This window comes from Gopherus flavomarginatus, chromosome 16 (genome assembly GCF_025201925.1).
Source record: "Gopherus flavomarginatus isolate rGopFla2 chromosome 16, rGopFla2.mat.asm, whole genome shotgun sequence".
NCBI lineage: Eukaryota > Metazoa > Chordata > Testudines > Testudinidae > Gopherus > Gopherus flavomarginatus.
The window spans coordinates 10,426,070-10,447,714 of NC_066632.1; the positions used below are offsets into that span (position 1 = coordinate 10,426,070).

General features: G+C 54.6%; 1 non-coding gene across 1 annotated transcript; it reads left to right on the forward strand.

The window, feature by feature from the left end:
* Positions 1 to 5,129: 5,129 nt before the first annotated feature.
* TRNAQ-CUG (transfer RNA glutamine (anticodon CUG)) lies at positions 5,130 to 5,201 on the forward strand. The gene has a single exon. It is a non-coding gene; the product is annotated as a tRNA-Gln (tRNA).
* The last annotated feature ends 16,444 nt before the right edge of the window (positions 5,202 to 21,645 follow it).

The window sequence follows — 21,645 nt, forward strand, 5'->3', positions numbered from 1 at the left end:
CAGCGCCCTAATCCCGCAGTAAGGGCCATTCCCCAGTGGTCACGCAGAGCTAGGCAGAGAAGGCGGCGCCCTAATCCCTCAGGAAGGGCTGCTCCCCAGTGGTCTCGCAGAGGTAGCGAGAGAAGGCAGCGCCCTAATCCCTCTGGAACGGCGGCTCCCCAGTGGTATCGCAGAGCTAGTGAGACAAGGCAGCGTCCTTATCCAGCAGGAACGGTCGCTCCCCAGTGGTCTCGCAGAGCTAGGCAGAGAAGGCAGCGCCCTAATCCCGCAGGAAGGGCCGCTCTCAAGGGGTCTCGCAGAGCTAGGGGGAGAAGGCAGCATCCTAATCCCGCAGGAAGGGACGCTCTCCAATGGTCCCGCAGAGCTAGGGAGAGAAGGAGGCGTCCTAATCCCGCAGGAAGGGCTGCTCCGCAGTGGTCTCGCAGAGCTAGGGAGAGAAGGCAGCGCCCTTATCCCGCAGGAAGGGACGCTCACCAATGGTCTCGCAGAGCTAGGGAGAGAAAGAGGCGTCCTAATCCCGCAGGAAGGGCTGCTCCCCAGTGGTCTCGCAGAGCTAGGGAGAGAAGGCAGCGCCCTAATCCCACAGGAAGGGCCTCTCCCTAGTGGACTCGCAGAGCAACGGAGAGGAGGCAGCGCCCTAATCCCGCAGGAAGGGCCGCTCCCCATTGGTCTCGCAGAGCTAGGGATAGAAGGCAGTGCCCTGAGCCCGCAGAACGGTCGCTTCCCAGTGGTCTCGCAGAGCGAGGGAGAGAAGACGGCGCCCTAATCCCGCAGGAAGGGCCGCTCCCCAGTGGTCTTGCAGAGCGAGAGAGAGAGGGCAGCGTCCTAATCCCACAGGAAGGTACGCTCCCCATTGGTCTCTTAGAGCTAGGGAGAGAAGGAAGCGCCCTGATCCTGCAGGAAGGACTGCTCCCCAGTGGTCTCGCAGAGCTAGGGAGAGAAGGCAGCGCCCAAATCCCGCTGGAAGGGCCGCGCCCCAGTGGTCTCGCAGAGCTAGGGAGAGAAGTCAGCTCCCTAATCCCGCAGGAAGGACCGCGCCCCAGTGGTCACGCAGAGCTAGGGAGAGAAGGCAGCGCCCTAATCCCGCTGGAAGGGCCGCTCTTCAGTGGTCTCGCAGAGCTAGGGAGAGAAGGCAGCGCCCTAATGCCGCAGGAAGGGTTGCTTCCCGGGCCCCTGGCAGAGCTGGGGAGAGAAGGAAGCGCCGTAATCCCACAGGAAGGGCCTCTCCCTAGAGGACTCGCAGAGCTACGGAGAGTAGTCAGCGCCCTAATCCCACAGGAAGGACCGCTCCCCAGTGGTTTCGCAGAGCTAGGGAGAGGAGGCAACGCCCTTATACCGCAAGATGGGCCGCTCCCCATTGGTCTCGCAGACCTAGGGAGAGAAGGAGGCGCCCGAATCCCACAGAAGAGATCGCTACCCTTTGGTCTCGCAGAGCTAGGGATAGAAGGCAGCGCCCTAATCCCACAGGAAGGGCCGCTCTCCAGTGGTCTCGCAGAGCTAGGGAGGGAAGGCAGCGAACTAAACCCGGAGGATGGGCTGGTTCCCAGTGGTTTCAAAGAGCTAGGGAGACAATGCAGTGTCCTAAACCCGCAGGAACGGTCGCTCCCCAATGGTCTCGCAGAGATAGGGAGAGAAGGCGGCGCCCTAATCCCTCAGGAAGGGATGCTCCCCAGTGGTCTCGCAGAGCAAGGGAGAGGAAGCAGCGCCCAAATGCCACAGGAAGGGCTGCTCCCCAGTGGTCTCACAGAGCTAGCGAGAGAAGGCAGCGCCCTAATCCCGCAGGAACGGCCGCTCCCCAGTGGTCTCGCAGAGCTAGTGAGAGATGGCAGCGTCCTTATCCAGCAGGAATGGTCGCTCGCCAGTGGTCTCGGAAAGCTGGGGAGAGAAGGCAGCGCCCTAATCCCGCAGGAAGGGCCGCTCTCCAGTGGTCTCGCAGAGCTAGGGAGAGAAGGCAGTGTCCTAATCCCGCAGGAAGGGACGCTCTCCAATGGTCTCGCAGAGCTAGGGAGAGAAGGAGGTGACCTAATCCCGCAGGAAGGGCCGCTCCCCAGTGGTCTCGCAGAGGTAGGGAGAGAAGGCAGCGCCCTAATCCCGCAGGAACGAACACTCCCCCGTGGTCTCGCAGAGCTAGGGAGAGAAAGCGGCGCCCTAATCCCGCAGGAAGGGTCGCTTCCCAGTGCTCTCTCAGAACTAGGGAGAGAAGGCGGCGCCCTAATCCCGCAGGAAGTACCGTTCCCTAGTGGTTTCGCAGAGGTAGGGAGAGAAGGCAGCGCTCTAGTCACGCAGGAAAGACCTCTTCCCAGTGGTTCTGCAGAGCTAGGGAGAGATGGCAGCACCCTAATCCGGCAGGAAGAGCCGCTCCGAAGTGGTCTAGCAGAGATAGGGAGAGAAGGCAGCGTCCTAATCCCGCAGGAAGGGCTGCTCCCCATTCCCCTGGCAGATCTGGGGAGGGAATCCAGCGCCCCGCCCCCGCAGGAAGGGCTGCTCCCCAGTAGTCTCGCAGAGCTAGGGAGAGGAGGTGGCGCCCTAATACCGCAGTAAGGGCTGCTACCAAGCAGTCTCGTAGAGCTACCGAGAGAAGGCAGCGCCCTAATCCCGTAGGAACGGCCGCTCCCCAGTTCTCTCGCAGAGCTAGGGAGAGAAGGAAGTGCCCTAATCCCACAGAAACGGTCGCTCGCCACTGGTCTCGCAGAGCTAGGGAGAGACGGCAGCGCCCTAATACCACAGGAAGGACCGCTTCCCAGTGGTCTCGCAGAGCTAGGGAGAGAAGGCAGCGCCCTAATGCCGCAGGAAGGGCCGCTCCCCAGTGGTCTTACAGAGGTAGGGAGAGAAGTAGGCGCCCTAATCCCGCAGGAAGGGCTGCTCCCCAGTGCTCTCGCAGTACTAGGGAGAGACGGTGGCGCCCTAATCCCGCAGGAAGAGCCGCTCTCCAGTGGTCTCGCAGAGCTATTGAGAGAAGGCAGCGCCCTAATCCCTCAGAAAGTGCTGCTCCGCAGTGGTCTCGCAGAGCTAGGGAAAGAAGGCAGCGACCAAATCCCGCAGGAAGGGGTGCTCCCCAGGCCCCTAGCAGAGCTGGGTAGAGAAGGCAGCGCCCTAATCCCGCAGGAAGGGCCGCTCTCCAGTGGTCTCACAGAGCTAGGGAGAGAAGGCAGCACCCTAATCCCGCAGGAAGGGCTGCTCCCCAGTGGTTTCACAGAGGTAAAGAGAGAAGGCGGCGCCCTAATCCCGTAAGAAGGGCTACTCCCCAGTGGTCTCGCAGAGCTAAGGAGAGAAGGCAGCGCCCTAATCCCGCAGGAACGGCCGCTCCCCAGTGGTCTCGCAGAGCTAGGGAGAGAAGGTGGCACCCTAATCCCGAAGAAAGGGGTACTCCCCAGGCCCATAGCAGAGCTGGTGAGAGAAGGCAGCGCCCTAATCCCGCAGGAAGGGCTGCTCCAAAGTGGTCTCGCAGACCTAGGGAGAGAAAGCGGCGCCCGAATCCCACAGGAGAGATCGCTCCCCAGTGGTCTCGCAGAGGTAGGGAGAGAAGGCAGCACCCTAATCCCGCAGGAAGAGCTGCTCCCGAATAGTCTCGCAGAGCTAGGGAGAGAAGGCTGCGACCTAATCCCGCAATAAGGGCCGCTCCCCAGTGGTCTCGCAGAGCTAGGCAGAGAATCCAGTGCCCTAATCCCGCAGGAAGGACCGCTCTCCAGTGGTCTCGCAGAGCTAGGGAGAGAAGGAGGAGCGCTAATCCCGCAGGAAGGGCCGCTCCCCAGTCGTCTCGCAGAGCTAGGGAGAGAAGGCAGCGCCCTAATCCCGCAGGAAGGGCTACTCCCCAGTGTTCTCGCAGAGCTAGAGAGAGAAGGCAGCGACCTAATTCCGCAGGAAGGGCTGCTCCCCAGGCCCCTGGCAGAGCTGGGAAGGGAACCCAGTGCCCCACCCCCACAGTAACGGCCGCTCCCCACTCCCGTCGCAGAGCTAGGAAGGAACCTAGTACACCACGCGCCCAGGAACGGCCGCTCTCCAGTCCCCTCGCAGAGCCTGGGAAACAATCAAGCGCCGTGCCTCTGCTAATTCTGCTGCTGCCCAGTCCTCTGGCAGAACTAGGGAGGGATGGCAGCGCCTTACTCCCACAGGAACGGCCGTTTTACATTCCCCTTGTAGACCTGGAGAGGGAAGGCAGCGCCCCTCCCCCACAGGTCTGCACACTGGCCATGGCCATGGCCAGGAGCGCAGCGCAGAAGCTGCTCCAGCCCTGCAGCCTGCGGGCAACGCATTGGGGTGGGGGCAGCACGGAGCAGGCAGGGTCCAGGTGGGCGGAGGGCAGAGACAAAAGTGGGGCGGACACGCTCTTGCCAGGAGCTGCCTGGTTCACCCCTTTCCCGGGAGCTGCAGGAGGGGCCCAGATCATGGCTCGGCTGCAGAGCTTGGAGCCCAGGCTGGGCCCAGGAGTGAGAGGATGGGGGAGCTGGGGGTGTAGCAGAGGTTGGAGCCAAGAATTGGTTGGAGATGGGGTTATGCCACTTCCGCTTGGCGGCAGGGGGGCCCTCTGGCTTTTTTTTTTTGCTCCGCCCCCCACATCCCAATATTTCATCCTTGACATCTGGTCACCCTAGCCTGATATGAAGGAGAATGTCTGGACCAAGGGGCCAGGGACTGGCCTTTGCTAGAGAAACCACTGTCAAGTTTTAGCCAATTAGGACAAGTCAGCAAATAAGAATAACCTCAGGTATCAGTAACTGCTACAGGTTGCAAATTCCTACATGCAGAAGTTTCTGGCACTACACCTGCACAGCTCTGCTCCCCGGCTCTTCTCGGGCACCTGCTCTCTCCTTAGCTCTGCCCCACTCTCACCCAGGCAGTTCCAGCTCACATGGAGGATGGGACCCCCTGGCCTGGTTACTCCCTCATTACACTGCCTGGCCTGTCAGTGCAGCTAACTTGGAGCTTTGGCCTCTCCCCATTGTCCCTGGGGACTGTCAGTCTCAGGGTCCTGATTTCCCATTGATCCTTCCCCCTTCTATTGGTGCTGGGAACTAGCCAACCAACCCTACACACACACACACACACTAAGTTTTAGTAAAGGGCCAAGAGCCCCCTTACACAAGCAGCTCCATGAGGGTCACCGATGTGCAGAGAAGGCAGCACAAGCTGCTCCCATGGTGTAATGGGCAGCACTCAGGACTCTGAATCCTGTAATCTGAGTTCAAATCTCAGTGGGACCTTGTGTTGGCTTGTGGTCATAGGTGGCAGGTTATATACATTTGTGGTGCTTGTGCTCCAGGAAAATTCAGGGCTGGGGGCCCTGCTCCAGCAATATTTGGAGTTGAGTCTCTTCCCCTGGCCCCTGCCTGGCACCCCTCCCCTCTGCTGTGGTGCATCCCTGCCTGACAAAAAGCAGCATGTGCCTGTCCCCTGCCTGCTCCTGCTGCTGGAGTAGAGGGATTCTATCCAGAACTGCTGCCCCAGAGTTCTAGTGTAGGCTGCCCTCAGCCTCTCCAATACCCCCAACCCTGAGCTCCCTCTGAACCCTGATACTCTGCCCCAGTCCTGAGCCCCCTCCTGCATTATGAATCCCTCATCCTCAGCCCTACGCTCCCTCCCAGAGGGTGCACCCCTTCCCACACACTCCTTCCCATCCCCAGAGCCTGCACCTCTCACCCCTTCCTACAGCCCTGCCGGAGCTTGCACCCAGCACCCAAACTCCATCCTAAAGCCTGAATCCTGCACCCTAATCCCACCCCAAACCCCCTCCCAGAGCCTTAGGCAGGTGGGGGTGGAGTTTGGGGGCGGGTTCTGGGCACCACCAAAATTTCTACAAATTTGCCATCCACCCATGCTTGTGGTAATGCCCCAGAGCTCAACTCCCCTGTCTCCAGCTGTGTAAGAGTGAATCTTTCCCCTCCTGCTGGGTGACTCACACCTCCGAGAGCCAGGTCTTTGGCAGGGATGGCCACAATGGGATAGGGCTCTAGAACTTGCTACCCTGATAGTTGGGATTCTTGCTGCTGCACCTGATGTTCACAAGCCTGGCCCTTGTGCTTCCCACCACATGTTTCCTCTGGCCCACATGGCGCTTGAAGAAAGGAGTGCCAGCGCTGGGAATAATAGTCAGGGCTTGGCAGGAGGGAGGAAGAGTCCCAGGCTGGAGCCCCACACACCCTCCCTCCTCCGGGTACCTAGAGCAGAGGCAGCCCAGCTCTGTCTGCTGGATACCTCAGCAGAGTAGGTGAGTTCATGTAAATACTGTCTGGTCCCAAAGCTTCCCCCCAACCCTGGTCATCAGTCGCTGTCAGGGGAGAGCTCATTCACACCTCGCTTACAAATCATCATTTGAAATTCTAAGGTTAGCCAACACTGCCGAAGCCAATGCACCGACATTGTCAGCAAACACAACAGCTGGGTGAGGAAACCCGGCTTTGTCCAGACTTTCCAAACCTATTTGACTTTCACAGGTACAAGTAGTTTTCAGACGTTGTATCTGCTTTTAAAGTGTGTGTTAACGTTTCAATTTCCATTCAAATTTGCAACCAATGACAACATTGGCAGCGCTGCGTGTAACTACCTGACCACTGAGGGAGGGGGTGTTGGGGAAAATCGGGGAAGGGGGTGTACAGCCCCCTGGCTGAGGGGCGTATAGGGAATGCCCAGTTTCACTGAATTGAGTCTCCAACTGCAGCACCTCAGTAGGTTACATCAGAGAGGAGCTGCAGTGTCTAGGCGGTCGGATGCCTGTGCCTTTAAGAGCCCAGCCCTGGGAAGCCCATGCTGAGAGGTGCTGCCTGTGAGAGGGGAAATAAAAAAGCCCTCTGCTCCCCCCACCCATGTTTGCAAACACTGGAGTCTCAGCCCACCGGGATAACTGTTCCCCCTCGGCCCCTGCCTGTGCCGGGGTTTAACCCTCTGGCAGCGCCTCCCTCCGGGCTTAAGTCCGGCTCCTTCCCACCTCCCTGACTTTGCCTTCAGTCCCTCTCCTAACTCTGCCTCCAGCTGTTTGACCCCCGACCAGTCAATTTCCACCCCCTGCTCAGACCCTGGCCACCTACTCCTCTGATTTGCCCTCCTTTGCCCCTTTTTAATCCCTGTAAAAAGTTGTCGATGCTGTGTCCCATTCTCTGGAGGGAGGGCTGGGCGCCTGGCCCCTGCCTGCGCAGTGCTCAAAGTGCCCCATTATCTTGTGGATGTTTGCTGAGTGCTGCAGGGTCACCCGAAGGGGAGAGAGACGCGGTTAGGAGGTGATGCAGCCAAGGGTGCCTCACCCAACACTGAGATGCAGCCACCTCTGGGGTGATTTACACAAGTCAGCAAATGAATATGGAACAAGAAACACATTGAAAGGATCGAGGCAGCTGCAGGAGGTGGAGAAAACCAGAAAAAGCAGTAGCCCTGGATCCCAGCCCTGTCCCTCCCCCACTCTACCCCTTAATCTCCACTCCCCTCTCACATTTGAAGGGAGAACCCAGGAGTCCTGGTCCCCAGCCTTGCCCACCCCCATATTTTGATATGGCTCCATCCAACAGCTGCCCCCACAATTGCAGGGCAGTGCCATGGGGCACACCGGGGCCTCCCTGTTTGCACAGGATGGGCAATGCCAGTACTCCAGGATGGGGAGAGATGATGCTAAGGGAGAAGCAAGCAGCAGACAGCTCCCATGACAGAGAAAGAAATGCTAGGGGGTGCTGTGCTGCAAGGAGTGAATGGGGTTGGCAGGGAATGGGGGGATCTTCCCTCACAGCAGGTGCGTCTGTCTCCCTCCCAATTCCTCCCCAGCCCTACCCCAGCCCAGGCTAATCTCAGCCCAGCTACCAGGATTAAATTTGGCCTGGATTCCCCAGCTGCTGGGGGTGGGGGGTGGGGATGGGAAGAATGAGCCTCTACTCCTCCTTCCCCAGACACAGTTGCATGGGCACAGACCAAAGGAGCCTGCAGCACTGCTGCCTAGAGGAAACTGAGGCACCAGCCAGTGACAGACACATCATGGCTCTCCTCATCCTCATCCTCTTTTCCATATACAACCTGGCCAGGGGAGGGGAGGTAAACTCAAGGCAGTTGCATAGTTAACCTGTGGAACTCCTTGCAAGAGGATGTTGTGAAGGGCAAGACTATAACAGGGTTCAGAAAAGAACTAGATAAGTTTATGGTGGATAGATCCATCAATGACTATTAGCCAGGGTGGGCAGGGATGGTGCCTGTAGCCTCTGTTTGTCAGAAGCTGGGAATGGGCAACAGGGGATGGATCGCTTGATGATTCCCTGCTCTGTTCATTCCCTCTGGGGAACCTGGCACTGGCCACTGTCAGAAGACAGGAGGATACTGGGCTAGATGGACTTTGCGTCTGAACCAGTCTGGCTGTTCTTGTGTCTCCCTTGGAGCAGCAGTGACACCCAGTGGGCAGTCAGAGTAATGCACAGAAGGTGTCTTGCTTGGCGCAGCAGTGACACCAAGTGGCCAGTCAGGGTAACACACAGAGTATGTTTCCCTTGGAGCAGCAGTGACACCTCGTGGTCATTCAAGGTAATGCACAGAAGGTGTTTCCCTTGATACAGCAGTGACACCCACTGGTCAGGTGGCGTAATGCACAGCATGTGTCTGCCCTCTACAAGCAGTGACACCCATGGACCAGTCACGGTAATGCACAGAGTGTGTTTCCCACCAATCTGGGTAAGGCACAGAGCATGTTTCCCATGGAGCAGCAGTGACACTCAGTGACCTGCAGGAGTGGCATCAGACTCTTCTCCTTTAGTGGGGGACTGAGGCTACATCTACCCTACAGGATAAATTTGAATTAGCTTAAACCGATTTTATAAAACAGATATTATAAAGTCGATTGTGAGCGTCCACACTAGGCACATGAATTCGGTGGTGTGAGTCCATGGTCCGAGGCTAGCGTCAATTTCTGGAGCGGTGCACTGTGGGTAGCTACTGTAAAATAATGAGGCCAATAATGTCGATTTGCGTCCTCACTAATCCTAATCCGATATAGTAAAATCGATTTTAGCGTTACTCCTCTCGTTTTGTAGGAATACAGAAATCGATTTAAAGATCCCTTTAAATTGATATAAAGAGCAGTGTGGTGTGGACGGGTGCAGCGTTAAATCAATTTAACGCTGTTAAAATCAGTTTAACAGTGTAGTGTAGACCAGGACTGAGATGGGCTAGAGAAAAAAAATTGGGGAGCTGTGCCCCCCATCACCTGGCCTCACCCTTCACGGGGGCCATGCCTCTCTTCCTTCTCAGTTAAAGGCCAGGCTCATCTCCTCTCCCCCCGGCTAGGGTTTACAGCAATACAAACTTTATTAAAATAAAATAGTAAACACGGTTTACTTAAAATATTCTAAATCTGTCCAAATTTTAGTACTGAATCCAAAGTTCTCTTAAAGATCCCATCAGTAACCAAAACCTAAAAGAAAAATTGAAACCAAAAACAAGGCTTAATTTAAAACCCAAACATTAAGAAAAACTTTGTTTGTAAAAATAAAAACTAACAAATGCTGTAAATTAATAATTTCAACATTTTATCAAAAAAGTGTGCTACAGCAGAATGATAAAATAACATCAAATAAATAAGCATGACCTCTAAAACCTCCTATAAAGGAATTGAATCCTTGAATACTGGTCAAATCGTAATAACATATGCAGAACTATGTCAAAACTGGTGTTGCAAGTCAGCCATTTGAATCCAGCAAATGTCAATTAAAAGCTCCATTCCAAATAAAAAAAACAAAACAACCCAATAAACCAAAATGGTCACAGCCTGAAACAAACCTACACAGAAGCAAAATTAAACCTGCACCAACACTGGAACAAACGATGTAAATTTCTAATTCTAACTTCTTGTTTCTCCCAGGAGGAAGGTGTTTTGCACCCCAGTAACCAGGCTCTCACTGCAGCTTTCCTTTCACTAAATAAGATTTGTACCAAATATAAATTGCCCTCCAGTTTCTCTAAGAGAAATTGAAATTGTATCTTTGCACTAATATCCCAAGTGTGCAAGTCCATCCCCTCAGAGCGGCCCCACACCCTGAGGCCCGGGGAGAATCCCAACTGGTTTGTGCATTTGTAACCCTGGGGCCTGAAGCTGATGAGAGAAAGGGAAATGATCCATCTTGGAGCCTTCCGATATCACCTGCGGGGAGCACAGGGATTTGACTGAGTGACATCCCGGATAATTTTCACCTTGTTCTGTGCCAGCAGGCTCCGCTGGAGAGCTCGGGAGTGACTTGACCATGGCAGCACCCTATTTACATATTAAAAGCTGGCATTTTGGGGTCAATGGGGTAAAATGTGAGTACTTTTGGGGTTGGGACCCACATGAGAAGGGATGTGGACAAACTGGAGAGAGTCCAGAAGAGGGCAATAAAAATGATTAGGAGACTGAGACACATGACTTACGAGAACCGAGAGGCCATATCCTGTATGTTAAGCTAAGGCAAAGTTAGCATATCTATATTGTGACCTTTTACTCAGAGAGGAAAATCGACCTTTCTCATGATACTTAAATAGATAAGTACCCATGCCTGTCTAAGACCTTTACTTAGACCAATCGACAATGGAGAATGGCATAGAGTTTTATTCAGCGTTGTACCCACAGTTTTAACAGGTACACTACAAGGTAACTTATGTGCATATGCACATGTCATCAACAAGCACAAACATACTAGTCTATGAAGTAAATGTACCCTAATGTTTTGTGGGTGAGGAATGAAATTTGGGCATAGGAGGAAGGATTTCCGGCCCTTGTGCCCTATAAAAGAAGTAAGTCACCTCGCTAGAGCACTTTGCTCTATCATTGTGACTTACGTCCTCCACTCTCTCTCTATGTACTAGCAGTTGGCTGTACTTGTTCTGAAACTTTAAGTTTCAAGGGAACTAGGCTAAGTTCGGTTTCCCTACGTTTTTAGTCTTTGTTTATTAGGTTTTGATTTTAAGTTTAACATATTCAAGTAAACCCTAAGTAACACTAGCTTTCCCTAAGCACAGCATCTTTCACTTAAGAATTGAGAAACCTGAACTGCAAGGCTGGTCCTGTGTCTCTTACCACCAGGTTATCAAGGAAGGCTGTGAGTATATTAACCAAAACTTTGTTGTATATAATGCCATATGTATCTTTTGAATAGCAGTAATGCAAATGTAACTTTGTAACTCAATTAAATTAAATAACAAGTAAGCTAATCAATTGAATTTTCATCAAATTCTCCAAATTAATATTATTAGTACACCCTATATCAGGCTACATGGGACAGAGAGTTGGAATGCAGAGGGATGAAGACACTGGCTCTGGGGGTGCAGACTGTGGGGTGGGGTTAGAATGAGACATTCAGGGTGCAGTAGAGAGCTCAGGGTTAGGATAGAGAATTGGGCTGTGAATGCTCTGGAATGAGGCCAGGAAAGAGAAAATTGAGATGCAAGAGAGAAGTCAAGCTGGAGCAAAAAGCAAAGAAGAAGTGTGCAATTTGAGCTGCAGAGGGAAGAAAAAAGCCTCTGCCTGTCCCCTTTCACCAAAGCATCTAAAAACCAGATGAAAGACATCTTTTCCCCACTGCAACAACAATTCCAGTTGACCTGGACTGAGGAAGGAAACCTTCTCTTTTGCAGCACTAGCAGACCTGGACTGAGTCACAACCACACCACACTCTGGTGTTCCTGGACTGGGACATGGGATGAGCTCCTCTCTTCTCCATTTGGGACATGGTGGGATGAGAGAAGTGACAGAGTTTTACGGGAAATAATAATTTGAATGATTCATGTGCCAGTCCAAGTCCTTGTTAACCCAAACAAGCCGTTTATCCTGCATGCTGATGCCAGTTTGGAGGGTCTGGGAGCAGTCCCGTACCAGGAAGTGGAAGGAAATCTAAATCCATAGGCATTGCCAGCTGAGGACTGTCTGATAGCGAAACTCGCTATCCCACCACCAGCAGCAGTTCTTGGTCTTGAAATCGGCCATCACTGAGAAATTTCGAGACTACTTGTGTGGTGCTCAGTTTCAGGTGTGGACAGAGAACAATCCACTGACTTATGTGTTAACAAGGGCTAAGCTGGATGCTACAAGGCAGAGATGGGTGGCTACTTTTGCTAGCCATAACTTCGCATTCAATACCAATGTGTTGGTATAACAGGGAGTGTGATTTATCAGGACCACCAATTCTTGGCTAGGGGGAGGATGTAAGCAAGGTTAGAATGAACTTTACCCTGACATCTGTTGGTGATCTGTTGTAAAGGCCTTTTGTTGCTGATATGCATGCTCACACCCACCCCGCATTGCATGATGGAGGTGCATGTCCAAAGGGTTATTTCAGCTGCTGTGGGATCCCCGGTCTCTTTCTTATTAGGGCAGGGGTAATAAAGTACAGTTATTCTGGTGATATGAATCAAAGACAGTAGAACGGAACTTAGCAGTTCATGATTTCAGGACTCATCCGAACCTACATAACTCTCGTTAGGCAAGGGACATGGGTTCCAAAGGATAGTGAAATAAGAGAGATTGAAAAGGAATATTTGTATTTAGCAGCATGCTTTTCTTGTGAAATGTTTAAATGCACATTTTAAGCCCTTTGTATCTCTCTAGTTTAAAAATAGAGTTTTTTATCATTCTAATTCATATTTGGATCAATACCACAGATAAAAAATGATTAATGACTAAATGCAATTTTTAGATATATATAAGCTGCTGGGCTTTGATCTCATTTCCACAGTGAAAGTTTTAAACAACTCCGAAGTTGAGGAAAATGCTTCTTTCCCCTCAGACAACAAGAAAATTTTGCAGATTGGACTGTGGGAAGTCAGCTGTGGGACACGAAATACCTCTGCAACCTGATTCTTAGTCACAGGTCTGCGGGTGGGTTTATGTAAATTCTGGACTCTGGGTCCAGAGCTAGGGGAGGGACCCCACAACTTTTGTGGCACATGCATCACCTCTGCAATCAATCTTTGCTACGTCACTCCATAACATCACACACAGAGCAGCCTTTCACCTCTCAGAACCAAAACATATCCTGAAAGTATCAGAGGGGTAGCCGTGTTAGTCTGGATCCGTAAAAGCAGCAAAGAATCCTGTGGCACCTTATAGACTAACAGACGTTTTGGAGCATGAGCTTTCATGGGTGAATACCCACTTCGTCAGATGCATGTAGTGGAAATTTCCAGGGGCAGGTATATATATGCAGGCAAGCTAGAGATAATGAGGTTAGTTCAATCAGGGAGGATGAAGCCCTGCTCTAGCAGTTGAGGTGTGAAAACCAAGGGAGGAGAAACTGGTTTTGTAGTTGGCAAGCCATTCACTGTCTTTGTTTAATCCTGAGCTGATGGTGTCAAATTTGCAGATGAACTGAAGCTCAGCAGTTTCTCTTTGAAGTCTGGTCCTGAAGTTTTTTTGCTGCAGGATGGCCACCTTAAGGTCTGCTATAGTGTAGCCAGGGAGGTTGAAGTGTTCTCCTACAGGTTTTTGTATATTGCCATTCCTAATATCTGATTTGTCTCCGTTTATCTTTTTCCGTAGCGACTGTCCAGTTTGGCCGATGTACATAGCAGAGGGTCATTGCTGCCATGTGATGGCGTATATTACATTGGTGGACGTGCAAGTGAATGAACCGGTGATGGTGTGGCTGATCTGATTAGGTCCTGTGATGGTATCGCTGGTGTAGATATGTGGGCAGAGTTGGCATCAAGGTTTGTTGCATGGATTGGTTCTTGAGCTAGAGTTACTATGGTGCGGTTTGCAGTTACTGGTGAGAATATGTTTCAGGTTGGCAGGTTGCCTGTGGGCGAGGACCGGCCTGCCACGCAAGTTCCTGATGATGCGTTAGATAGGTTTTAGCTGGGGACTGTATGTAATGGCTAGTGGAGACCTGTTGGTTTCTTTCTTGGGTTTGTCTTGCTGTAGGAGGCTTCTGGGTACACGTCTGGCTCTGTTGATCTGTTTCCTTATTTCCTCGTGCAGGTATTGTAGTTTTGAGAATGCTTGGTGGAGATTTTGTAGGTGTTGGTCTCTGTCTGAGGAATTAGAGCAGATGCAGTTGTACCTCAGTGCTTGGCTGTAGACAATGGATCGTGTGATGTGTCCGGGATGGAAGCTGGAGGCATGAAGGTAGGCATAGCGGTCGGTAGGTTTTCGGTATAGGGTGGTAGTAATGTGACCATCACTTATTTGCACCGTGGTGTCTAGGAAGTGGACCTCCTGTGTAGATTGGTCCAGGACGAGGCTGATGGTGGGGTGGAAGCTGTTGAAATCGTGGTGGAATTTATCCAGAGACTCCTTCCCATGGGTCCAGATGATGAAGATGTCATCAATGTAGCGTAGGTAGAGAAGGGGGCGTGAGTGGACGAGAGCTGAGGAAGCGTTGTTCCAGGTCGGTCATAAAAATATTGGCATATTGTGGGGCCATGCGGGTGCCCATAGCGGTGCCACTGATCTGGAGATATATATTGTCATCAAATTTGAAATAGTTGTGTGTGAGGATAAAGGCACAGAGCTCAGCAGCCAATTGTGCTGCACCATCATCAGGGATTCTGTTCCTGACAGCTTGTATTTCATCTGTGTGTGGGATGTTCGTGTAGAGAGCCTCTACATCCATGGTGGCTAGGAGGGTGTTTTCTGGAAGGTCACCAATGCATTGTAGTTTCCTCAGGAAATCAGTGGTGTCACAGAGATAGCTGGGAGTGCTGGTGGCATTGGATCTGAGTAGAGAGTCCACATATCCAGACAGTCCTTCAGTGAGAGTGCCAATGCCCGAGATGATGGGGCATCCAGGATTTCCGGGTTTGTGGATCTTGGGTAGTAGATAGAATAACCCTGGTCGGGGCTCTAAGGGTATGTTGATTTGTTCCGGTGTTAGTGTAGGGATTGGCCTGGGTAGATGTTGCAGTTTCTTAGCGTATTCCTGAGTGGGATCTTAGGAAAGTGGCCTGTAGAATTTGGGGTTGGAGAGTTGTCTGGCAGCCTCCTTTTGGTAGTCAGATCTGTTCATGATGACAAGAACACCTCCTTTATCAGCCTCTTTGATGTCTGGGTGGTTTCTGAGGCTGTGGATGGCATTGCGTTCTGCACGACTTACGTTATGAGGCAAGCAATGTTGTTTTTCCACAATTTCTCCCTGTGCACGTCAGTGGAAGCATTCAATCTATAGGTCAAGACTGTCATTTCGACCCTCAGGAAGAGTCCATGTGGAGTTCTTCTTCTTGTGCTGTTGGTGGGAGGGTATCTGTGTATCAGTGTGCTGTTCAGTGTTCTCCTGAAAGTATTCTTTGAATCAGAGACGGCGAAAGTAGGCTTCAAGATTGCTGCAGAACTGTATCTTCTTGGTAGAGGTGGCAGGGCAGAAAGAGAGTCTCCGAGATAGGACAGGCTTTTCTTCTGGGCTGAGTGTGTAGTTGGATAGATTGACGACATTGCTGGGTGGGTTGCGAGTACCACGGTTGTGGCCCCATGAGGCAGGTAGGAGTTTAGACAGCTTACAGTCGAGATGAGAGTGGGATACACAGAGGGCCCTGCCCCAATGGCTGATGTACATACAGGGCTCTGCCTCACCTACCCACCAGCGCTCACAGGCGCAATGGCAGTAGTGGGGTCACGTAGGCAACTGCCCTCAGTTGCCACCAGGGGTCTCTGCAGCAATGCCAGGGGGGATACATGCCAGGCATTGCTGCCCCTCGCCACCAGGAGTCACTGCTCCTACAAGAAGGCACCTACAGGACACTCCCGTTCCTGGCCAGCAGGGGTCACTATCACTGGGGAGGGGCTATGAGGAAGCAGAGAAAGAGCAACTAACTGCAGTGGGGAAAATCATAATCTACCAGGGAGAAAGAACAGACTCCACTAGGACATCGCACCAACTCCGGCCAGGCTGGATACCAGCAATTCGGGGCTGAAGCAGCTCCAGCTAGAGGCTGGGCGGAGGCAGGTGACCTCGGTTTCTGCGCTGAGCAGGCTGCTTTGGCAGCGAGGAGGGACAGGGAACCCCCCAGTCAGGGTGTTGCTGCCCAAGGAGGGGGAGATCTGCGGCACTCTTTGGAGTAGCTGGTTCAGCAGCCATGAGCCACATGCTTCTCCCTGCCTGAGCTCTCCAGGAGCACATTATGCACAGGTGTGCGCTGGATGTAGGCACGAGTGTAACAACAGGGCCAGACTCTGCTGAGTGCTGCCTGCGAGAGACAGGGACAGAGTCAGACGGGCAGATGGGGGCAGGAGATGACAGAGCCAGTGGCCAAGAGCTGAATGCATCACAAGTCCAGCCTGTGACATCACCATCCGTCCCTGCAGCTCTCCATCTATCCCGCTGTCCATCCAGCCCTCAACCCCTCATCCGTCCCCAATGTATGTCACACACACCCCTTCACCCATCTGCCTCACACACTCATCTATTTCCTCATGCATCCTGCTGTCCCTCTGACTGTCCCTGCAGTGCCCAGCACAAGGAGGCATAATGGACCCTGAGCAAGACTTTTAGGTGATGCAGTAATGGAGCTAGCTGGTGATAAGGGGCATCTCTAATCCCAGCCCCACTTCTCCTCTGCCCAAAGCCATGACCGTGAGCCCACCCTTCTCAGTTTCAGACCTCATAGCCCCAAAGACATTACTGGCCACTCACGCTGTGACCCAGTTACAGCAATGAGGTCTCCCTGAAGATAGGGGGTGGGAGGAGCAACCCCCTTATCCTGGCAGGCAGGACACATCCTTCCCAGTATGGCAGAGACCCTGCCCGTGGGCAGATAGACCCAGCTGAGTCCATAGGAGACTGGGGAAGGGGGAGCAGAGAAAGAGAATGCAGGCAACTGAACGTGACAGGTGTCCATGAAAGGAGAGACAGAGAGAGTTTGCGTGAAAGTTGGCCAACACAGAGAGAGAAACCTAGGAGGAAGAAAGAAATTCAGAACAGGGAGTCACCCTCATGGATCCAACTTTCTGCTAGGGAGCACACACCACTCCTCGCAAGAGAGATGATCAGCCCTCACAAATGGCAACGTCATCTCCCTTGAAGCCACAGATAGTCCGGAAACCCACACCCAGATAACGGGAAGTCCCTGCCTGGAGCCAGGAGGGCTGTGACCAGAGCCCTTCCCAAACCAGATACACATCTCACAGAAAGAGACGGTTACTCTTGTCCCAGTTGGACAGCTCTTGACTGGCATCAACAGGATTCACGCTGTCACTGCTCTTGATCACTTTCCATCTCATCTCAGGGCTGGACTCCATCCCCGCGACTTCTTTTCCCTTGGTATGAAACACAACACAAGAGGAAAAGAAAAAGCAATGGTGGTGAGGTTAATCTTCTCGCTACTCCCGCACACCAGGGCTTCAGCTTCAACCCTCCTCCCATTCTGCCATCACAGCTACAATTAGAAATCTGAGCCCGGGGCTCACACCTGCTTCTCTCCCCAATCCTAGGCCCTGTCCAGCATGTCTCCCTCCACAGAACTTACCTGGCCTCATCTTACACTCCATCTTCATATTGCTCTTCTCCTTCCCAGAGCTCCTGCTCTGCTCCTCAGACCTGTCTGTCCTCAGCTCTGCAGGCAGAGGGGAAAGGGCATGATGGGAACACACACGTCCCATTCCAGACACCACACAGCATCCACAGGGCTACCAAACACCTCATCTTCGGCCAAAACCACACCTCACCCCAAGGGAGCAAAAAGCCTTTGTGAGCACAGCACACACAAGACAGGAAAAGATTAACACCCACACCCTGCCCAGCCAAAGTGGGAGCTTCCTGGCCACAGGTCCATAGGGCTCATGGATGGAGAAGTTTGCCGGGCTGTGGGGGTCTCTGAAGAAGTAGCTCAGCATGTGAGTGACTGGGATGTATGTGTTGGCCTGACTGTGGGTTGGGGTGTCCAGGAGGACCCCAGGGAAGGGAATAGGGGGATTAGGGATAGAGGAGGGTGGGGTTACCAACGTGCATTGTGGGAATGTGGGATTTAGAGAGCCCAGAGTGGATGGGTGTCGGTGGGTTGGATGACCCCACAGTTGTTGAAAAGGGGAACCTGGCAGATTTGGGTGTAGCAGAGATTGAAGATGAGGAACCTCACACCCTGGGGATGGACTGAGGGAGTGGGGGGATGGGAAAGTGGGTTCCAGCAATGAAAAATGGGTTGGAGGCAATTAGGGGTGGGGTGCTGAGGACGGGGTTGGGGGGGAGGAGGAGGAAGGGGTGGTGCGGTGCTGAGAACGGGAAGGAGGATGTCAGGGGTGGGGAGAGAGGAGGAGGTCAGTGTCGGGGTGCTGAGGATGGAGGGGGAGGAGGAGGTCGGAGCGAAGGGAAAGGCCAGGTGGAGTGTACACGATGGGGGATGGGATGCTGGGGGCTGAGGGATCCCCACAGATGGGGGTTGGGCTGGCGAGAGGGTCACAACAGATGAGGGGAAACTGGGGAGCTGGTTGGGGAGGCTTGAAGGGGCTGCTGGGGCCCTACAGAAGGAGAGGAGGGGGCGGTGCTGGCAGGAGAGTCACAGCGGATGGGAGGGACACTGGGGGGCAGGTTGGGGGAGGTTGAAGGCCCTGCAGCCCCAGGCTGCCGCTTGTGGGGCTGCTCCCAGGCAGCTTACCGCCCCCTCCGCTGCCCTCCAGGCCCTGCTGGGGGGGGCGGGGTGAAGCCCTTTCACTCTGCACTGCCTCTGCCCTGTGCCCCCCGCAGCCTGGCTCCCACGGGCCCGGGGCTGCTCCCGGGGCAGGGGCTGGGCCTGGCGCCTGGAACTGGGTGTCTGAGACCCTGGTACCCCAGTGTGGAGCCGCCTCTCCCCGTCCCGCCTCTGTGCTCCTCGGCCCGGCCCCTCCCCGCCCCCGGCTGCCCCCGTGGCGCAAGGGGGCAGCGAAGCCTCGGGGCCAGGAACCAGGCCTCCCCCCAGGGCTGGCGTTAGACCAACCCCCAATCCCGGCCACGCAGTGCGAATCTCTGCCCTGGCTGGAGGCGCCTGTTTAATGTTGGCTCAGCAGGCGGCGCTCCGGGTCTGCGGCGGGTCCTGCGCTGGCTCTGGGTCTGCGGCAGCAGGTCCCTCAGCGCCGCCGCAGATCGGGAGCGAGTGCAGGACCCGCCGCAGACTGGGAGCGCCGCCCGCTGAGCACCGCCCCGCAGGGTTTGTACTGGGGGTTTTTATGTCTTCCCTGCCGGGGACCCAGCGAGACTGTTCGAATTGGCCCCCCCCCCCCACTAAAGCCGGCCAGGCTTGCCCCGCCCACTGAGTCTGTCCCGCGCTCTCTCCGCCAATGAGGGAGCGGGGAGGGGCGCCACGAAATGACGAATAACGGCCCCTCCTCCAATACAGGCCGCGTGTGAGAGGGAAAACTACGCTTCCCAGTGTGCTCCGGGAGGGGGCGCGTTGCCTGAGCAACGGTGCGTCACTTCCGCTCTGAGACGAGCCATGAACACAACTCCCAGCCTGCCCTGGGGCGCTTCCGTCCTCTCGAGCCCAGGTGAGGGCAGGTCCTTGGGTCAACCTGACACCCCCTCCAACTCCGCCCCCCGCCCCGCGCCCCAGAGAGCCCCGCCCCCCGTGCAGTGTATTAACCTGCTCCGCGTGGGAACGTGCCGCGCCGCTTCGCCCTTTTCACCCCCCGCACAAAGCAGCTGATCGGGGCGGGGGCGCGCATGGGCGGAAGCCGAGGACCGGGGGGGAGGGGGCAGGTCAGTGCCAGGTCTCTCTCTGCCCGGTGACTTGTTACATTTGTCTGCACCGCGGGGATGTTCCCAGCACCCCTTGTTCGCTGGGGCTTTAACCCTCCGTCTGGGTGTGAGCTGGTTTCTGGTGTGTCCGATGAGCCTTGGAACCGGCTCCTTGTCACTCCCCGAACTCCCGCTGTGCCCGGCCACCCAGCCCCGTCCTCCTCCCTCGGGTGAGCCCGGCTTTAACCCCCTTGCAGAGCCAGTGTCACCCGCAGACAAACCTGCCACTGAACGGACTTAATCCTCCGTATTCCCCAAGCTCTGCCCTCCCCCCAAAGCCCTGCCCTTGCCCCTTCCTCCTGGAGTCCTGCCCCCACACTGCCCCTACCCCTGACGTCCTGGCCTCACGTCACCTGTTCCCCTAATCCCTGCCCCATTCCCCAAAGCCCTGCCCCTGCCCCTTCCTCCAAGGCTCCGTCTTCGCATTGCCCCTTTTCCCCAATACGCCACCCTCACTCTGCCCCTTCCCCCAAATCCACACTCCTGCATTGTGCCTCCCCAATACACCCCTCCCCTGCACCCTTTCCCCAAGGTCCCACCCCCGCCCTCACATTGCCCCTTCTCCAGAGTTCCTGCTGTTAGGCCTGAATAAAGATATAGCAGACAAAACCAGGTATGCCAACCTGACCAAAGTCAGGCTAACAGAGGTTTGTGGGTAATCCCCGGAGTGGAAAACACTGAGAAGCAGCAGCATGTCTCACAAGCGCTGGGAAAAAGTGAGATAAGAGAGAAGCTGCATTCCTGGCATAGTACCAGATATGCTGTGTTTGGGCAGCTCCTTCGAAGAACTGATAAGAGTCCTAGTTTCCCAGCCTCCTTGTTTTCACTCCCTGGTTTTGTTCTTTGTTTGTTTTTAACTCCCCTACATTTCTAACTTTAGGCATGCATGTATACTAAAGGTGTCTAGTTTCTAGTTGTTAGAAGAAGGGGGTGGGTTGCTCCAGTGAATAATTTATGACGCAACGGAACTGTCTATATAGGCTTATACTAAGATGTAAAGAGCAGGCTGGTTCTCTCTGGAGACGAGCTGCTCTCTATTGATGCGTGCACTTGTCAATAAAAAGCTTTTGATCGGACCTTGCTGGTGTTGCCTGTCTCTCTCGCGGTCAGACAACGAACTTTGCCGTCTGGGGTAGAGTCCCTGACACTGCCCTTGAGCTTCCCTTTCCCCCGAGAGCCTGACCCTGCACTGCCCCTTCCCCCTGAGACCTTGCCCCTACACCACCCATTCACCCGGGACCCCGCCCTCACATTGCCCTGAGACCCTGCCCCTGCACCACCCATTCACCCGAGGCCCTGTGCTCACGTTGCCCCAAGTCCCTGCCCCTGCACCGCCCCTTCCCCCTGAGATCCCGCCTCTACACCACCCATTCACCCGTGACCCTGTGCTCACATTGTCCTAAAACCCTGCCCCTGCACCACCTGTTCCCTCTAATCCCTTCCCCCGCATCGTCCCTTCCCCCGAGGTCCTGCCCCTTCCCCTAACCCCCATCTCTGCATCGTCCCTCCCCCCGAGGCCCTGCCCCTTCCCCTAACCCCCATCTCTGCATCGTCCCTTCCCCCGAGGCTCTGCCCCTTCGCCTAACCCCCATCTCTCCATCGTCCCTTCCCCCGAGGTCCTGCCCCTTCCCCTAACCCCCATCTCTGCATCGTCCCTTCCCCCGAGGCCCTGCCCCTTCCCCTAACCCCCATCTCTGCATCGTCCCTTCCCCCGAGGCCCTGCTCCTTCCCCTAACCCCCATCTCTGCATCGCCCCTTCCCCCGAGGTCCTGCCCTTGCACCACCTCTACCCCCAGTCCCCGCCCCTTTCCCTGAGACCTCACCCCTGCATAGCCCCTTCCCCCGAGACCCCGCCCCTGCACTGCCCCTCCCCCAGTCCCAGCCCCCCCCCGGCCCCTTCCCTCTAGTCCCCGCCCCTTCACCACCCATTCCCCTGAATCGCCATCCCTACATCACCTCTTTGCCTGAGACCCCGTCTACACCCTTCCCCTTTGCCCCGAGACCCTGCCCTCAC